The following is a 6,572-nucleotide window of genomic DNA, read 5'->3' as shown; positions in this document are numbered from 1 at the left end:
CTGTCAAGGTTCATAGACATGTCAATTGTTTTTTGCTAGTCGCCCATTATTAGCTCAAGCATGTTTACATTGCATATGTTAGCGTAGCGGCTAGCAAACTTTCCTCCATTCATAACTTCACTAATTTTGTGTATTATTTATACTTAGTCTTACTCACCGTTGGTTTAAGTCACTCCACCTTCCGACAGAACAGCTCAGTTGAATTTCAGACTGCATGCACGTTTCTTCAGCCGAACATTGTCGAAACAGAGCAGCTAAAGTTATTGTATCCAGGCAGGTAACGCTACATCATGTTTTATCTCGTAACGGCATTGTTTACATCCACCATGTGCTCTGTCTGTTGACCCCTTTTTTCTCCAATATATGTCCACACTCCAGAGAAAATAATATTACCCTTGTCATCTTTCTCTCTGCTTCTTGCTGCCTGCTGCTGTTTGATGGTGACACAGTCTTTCAAAATGAAAGTAGATCCTAAAGATGATGTTATGGATCGACGTTTTCACTTTGCATCGATGAAACTGGATTGTTCCTCATTGAATTGACACATTGATCCAGAACGATGGATTGTTACACCCCTTACGTTAAGCACACAATGTGACGACGCCTAACCATGATTCTTTTCCAAAACGTAACAAATGTAAATACATAACATAATGACGCCTGGCTATGATCCTTTTCCTAAACCTAACCTAACCCATCGGGGGGCCAATTTCTTGGGTGCTGATTTGATAGATATAGGATATTGTGGTATGTGAATTTTTTGTTAGATATATGAATTGCTGTAGGTGATTTTTTTAAAGATATTATATGAACTGTTATTTGAGGATACGTTGCATATTTTAGTTTTACAATTCAGTCATTAGGGATAATGTAAGTCTTCCATTTCAGTCAGTTACACACAACCGTCATAATTCCTGCCAGTGTCAGAGCACTTGTTAAAAGCAGTTTTATCCTCTATCTGTAGGCAGAAGGACTTCTGTCCCATCAGGTTACCTGGATAAAAGAGCATAAATGTGATGTTGCTGTCATTAAGTCTGAAGGCCAAAAACTCGATGAGTCAGTCATGCACGCACCTGTCCTGAGTGTTGTGTGGGAGCGCACAGTCAGATCTGAAAACCCTCTGATTGCAAAACGTCCTTGAGAGCCCATTTCTTCGTGCACCTGTGAACACATCAAGTCTACTAACAAATGATTGTAATGCCTGTCTTTCTTTCCTCATGTTACAGACTTTTGTACCTGTGATGTAATACTGAGTGATATGTTTATAGATTGTTTTTTTTGTCTATTTTTTTAGATAATGCCAGAAGTATTTTATCACATTGTTTAAATTGTCACTCTATGTGTTTGTTATAGAGCTTTTATATATATATATATATATATATATATATATATATATATATATAAAGATTTTCTAATAAAAATGCCTTAAAATCTTCACCACATTGTATCATGTCACATTTCACCACACAAAGGTGCTGCGGACAGCTGCTGGCCCATGAAACAAGTGTTCACACATAACTTGGAAAGATTTGATTGAACTCATCTATTATGTAAGAGATGAATCTTGTTATCCGTCATTTATTATGCATCATTATCTTTAATGCACTACCTCCAATTGTGTGTTTGGGTGTGTCCGTCTGCAGAGCTTGATCAAAGTCTATCCCTGGTGGGTGCAGCTTTAGTTACTGACTGACAGACGTGAAGTGTGTGTGTGTGAGTGTGTAGTCGGGGGCAGAGCATGGTTGACTAACAACTAAAAAGAGAGGGACGGGTGGGCGGGAGACACAGTCTGTTTATCAAAGCTAAATAATTACATTTTGTTGAAGAGAAAGGCCACTGGTGTTGAACTGATAAAACAACAATGGCGTCTCTTGATAATCTCGTTTGAATCACCAAAGCGTCTGTTGATGACTCTTGCAGAGCTCAGACTTTGGCCTCTAGATAATTCTGCCACTTCAGTAATTAATTGTGGGTGTTCAGGGTTTATTTTATAGGCAATTATTAGAGTTTGTTGTGCTTAGAAACAACAAGACAATCACGCGTTGTAAATTACCATTTGGTAGAAGTAATGTGTCAAAGATTTTTCCAGCATGGCCTGGAAAAGAATTTGATATGAGAACATCTTTCAGCTATCTTATCTTCAGATTTTTGCATCAGTGCTCAACAACCACCCATTGTCAGAAAAATCAGATATGCCATTTTCTCCTGTGACAGCATCGTGGGAAAAAAAAGCCACTTTATATTTTGAGTGACTGTTTTCCTGATTGTTGCTATCATTATTTCTATCACACTCTGCACACAGCAGTGGTGGAGGATGAATTCAAATGCTTTACTTGAATAAAGGTACTATTACCACACTTTAAAAACCTCTTTATTAGGTACACCTTGCTAGTACCAGTTTGGACCCCCTTTCGCCTTCAGAACTGCCTTAACTCTTGGTGTCACAGATTCAACAAGGTGCTGGAAACATTCCTCAGAGATTTTGGTCCATATTGACATGATGACATCACACAGTTGCTGCAGATTTGTCAGCTGCACATCCATGATGAGAATCTCCTGTTCCACCACATCCCAAAGGTGCTCTACTGGACTGAGATCTGGTGACTGTGGAGGCCATTGGAGTACAGTGAACTCATTGTCATGAAACCAGTTTGAGATGATTTGAGCTTTGTGACATGGTGCGTTATCCTGCTGGAAGTAGCCATCAAAAGATGGGTACACTGTGGTCATAAAGGGATGGACACGGTCAGCAACAATACTCAGGTAGGCTGTGGTGTTTAAACCATGCTCAGTTGGTACTAAGAAAATCTCCCCCACACCATTACACCACCAGCAGCAGCCTGAACCGTTGATACAAGGCAGGATGGATCCATGCTTTCATGTTGTTTACACCAAATTCTGACCCTACCATCTGAATGTGGCAGCAGAAATCCAGACTCATCAGACCAGGCAATGGTTTTCCAATCTTCTATTGTCCAGTTTTGGTGAGCCTGTGTGAACTGTAGCCTCAGTTTCCTGTTGTTAGCTGACAGGAGTGGCACCTGGTGTGGTCTTCTGCTGCTGTAGCCCATCTGCTTCAAGGCTGGACATGTTGTTGGTTCAGAGATGGTCTTCTGCAGGCCTTGGTTGTAACCAGTGGTTATTTGAGTTACTGTTGCCTTTCTATCATCTTGAACCAGTCTGGTCTCTTTTTGGGACCATCCTCTGTAAACCCTAGAGATGGTTGTGTGTGAAAATCCCAGTAAATACTCAGACCAGCCCGTTTGGCACCAACAACCATGCCACGTTCAAAGTCACTTAAATCAACTTACCTCCTCATTCTGAAGCTCGGTTTGAACTTCAGCAGGTCATCTTCACCATGTCTACTTGTCTTAATGCATTGAGCTGCTGCCACATGATTAGCTTTTTGCGGTAACAAGCAGTCAAACAAGTGTACTTAATAAAGTGGCTGGTGAGTGTATATTTTCCTATGGTTTGTATGCTACGATCTTCATTTGTGAGGAATCTTGTAATTTAAGTTATCAAATCATTACAATGGACTTAAAAGTACAGTATATCTGAAGTGTATTAGAGTAGAAGTAGACAGTGGCATGAGATCAACGTACTTAAGTAAAGAGAAAGTACTTGAGATTTTTTTGTGTAAGTACAATACTTGAGTAAATGTCCTAAATTACATTCCACCACTATTATCCAGACAAACAAAAACACATCTATGTGCTGCAAGTCCATGCCCATTCTCTGGTGGTTGCCAAAAGGCAAATGTTGGAAAGCAGTGAAAGAAAAGGAAATAAATAAAACCGCTAGGCAGATATGAGTTGTTCCCAATGCCTCCACCTCCTCTGGCTCATGGATAAAAAGAGAAACATATTGAATATTGAATCCAGACATTGTTTTGGATATCAATATCTGACTGTTGCCTCGACAAGCCAAGCTCTTGGGAGAGGTGTAACCATTCCTTGTCCGTGACTCATTGAATAAGTCATTCTCCACCACATTTACTGAAACACACGTAAATCACTTTTATAAAAACAAACCTATGTGGAGTATGTTTGATAAAGGCAGGAAGGAAAACAATGTGTGCACTCTTTCACCAAAGAAGGAAGTTGTCTTTCTCACTCTCTCCCACTTTGGTTTCTGTCTTGCTTCATCTCTCTATCGCTCCTCAGTCTGCATTCCACACCTTAGGATGGGTTGTACCTGGCACGGCAATGCGGAGAGGTACTAAATTCCTTCACACATACTTAGACACACTCACACACACATACGGGCTTAGCACGGCAGGTTGTGGAAAGAGAAAACGAATCACCTCAATGGTAACTGTGCAGCCGAATGTCGCACTGTGACTTATATTGATGGCAGTAGTTCTCCACTTGTACCCACACACATACACACACCTACAGTGTATGCACTCAGACGATACAGTAACTAATCCATTCACTCTAAGGTGGAGAGTCAGCTTTATTTCCCTCGGTGCACTGTATAGAGTAGGCCTCCTATAGCTGTTAATGAGTACTGCTGTCATACTTGTTTGTGACAGCCCTGAGAAAAGTTTCTCTAGTGGAGTGTAGCAGATGCAACTTCTCGTCAGTGCATAGAGTGAATATAAAGCGGTGAAAAGACAGAAGGACTCTCACATTTTGGGGCTGAAGGATAATGGTTACATACACCGTCTGGCCCCAACAATTTAAATCACCTTTATTAGTCCCCTCCAGTGCTGACAACAGAAGAACAGGCCTCTTGTTGACCAGAGTCGCCAGAAATCCAGTAGGTGGGGCGAGCCTTCATTGTGGTCGAGACGATTTCAGCTGAAACTGAGACCACTGGACTGTAACCAGACAGAGAGTCCCCTGTATTCACACACACAAGACATAACACAATGCAGTGTGTGTGTGTGTGTGTGTGTGTGAAAGCACCCAGGTAAGACGCATAACTTTATCCTCCAACAGAGGATGGGGAGTCTCCATCAAACTAACGCAGATTATATAATATAAGTCACAACACAGTGGCACGCTGAAGTTGTGAGTGCTCCCAGGTAAGGTAAGTCCTTTCACTCAGCATCTATTCAAAAAACAAAGTGGTATCCCTGCTTCAGTGTGGGAACTGTTACATAATACAGTTAACAGATACAGTCCAGACACTGTGCTTGTGAATGGGTGCAGGGAGGAACAAACCTGTGCCTGACTCTTTCTACATCCACAGAGATTTGCAGTGAATTTGGATTTAGCAAGGAACACAAACACAAAGTACAGCCAGGTATGAGCGTGAAGCAAAAATGCTGCTGCGCCTGTCCATGAAGAAATTGCTGTGTGAAGGTAAACAGTGATAAAACATTGCTTCTGGAGACCCACAGTAATTTTTACCCACATTTCATCTTTATTACACCTGAATCTCGCTGCCCTTGCCCTTCCTCGCAGGAATTATTTTCACATGGTTGACGATAAATTAGAAATTAGTTCTGTGGTAATTCACGCAGAGCAGCTTCTGTTTATTGTATGACAACCCTTATTTTCACAGTTAATGGATAGCCTCTAGCTGCTTTTTCATTTTTAATTAAGAAAGGGTGCAATGTTTAACATGAGGAATAAGCATTTTCCTCAGTCATTAACTCCACATCAAATTAGTTTTTGCTGTATGATTAGTTTTTTCAGAGCACACAGGATTATTTGCTTCGCCCATGTTGTTATGTATTTAACTCCAAATAAAACATGCAGCTATAAAGGTTGTAAGTCTGTCAAACACTGAGTCAGATTATGGTACACATCTGACACATACAGTGGATTTGAAGGCGCAAGGCCCAGAGTAACAGAGGATGCTGCTCTCACTCGATCTCCTCCGATGTGTCGTGAAATGAGGTTATGCAACACGACTGCAGCATCCCTGTTGTCAGGACGGAGGAAGCACTTCTGGCGGACCAGATGGATGTAAAGATGTGACTGACAATCCAGACCAAATAGAGGCATTAAAACAACTTCAAAAGGACTCTGTGTAAACATGTCGCGGAGAGATAAAGCATTACACCAGAGTGAGACTGAAGCAGCAGAGGCTAGAAAAACAAATACCTTCTCCCATTAGAGATAATTACAACAGTAAAGACAGGAGATCGGGGACAGGGATAGTGGAGTAATATGCCTAGAAATAGCAGGGGAGTCCCATAAGAGCATCTGCAGCTTTATACAGAAGCTGTCTGGGGAGATAAGGGTAGCACTGGGCCTCAGGCCTCCGCACAGAGGGGTCATGTGAGGGGGACAGAGATGTGCAAAGAGAATGTGTTATATTTTAATGGGGTTTTATTTTGGCTGCACAGTCCATGCTTGTCTTAAAGATGTGCGTCAGCAAGGGTTTAAACTGTTTAGCTGACTGACAGTATCTTCATAATTGAAATCATACATAGGAAAATATCTAACTATTTATGCTTAAAAGAACTAGTCTATATCATTATTACTATTATTTTTATTATTATATGTCATCAGGTGACATGTGGTAGCCTGTTGTTACACTCCAGTCCCTTCCAGAAATATAATTAATTTTTATGGCTGGTAACTTAAAGCGTCTCTGTACTAGACCCATCTTGC

This window comes from Epinephelus lanceolatus, chromosome 4, assembly GCF_041903045.1.
Source record: "Epinephelus lanceolatus isolate andai-2023 chromosome 4, ASM4190304v1, whole genome shotgun sequence".
NCBI lineage: Eukaryota > Metazoa > Chordata > Actinopteri > Perciformes > Serranidae > Epinephelus > Epinephelus lanceolatus.
The sequence above is the reverse complement of the archived record's forward strand: the minus strand, read 5'-3'. Positions refer to the sequence as shown.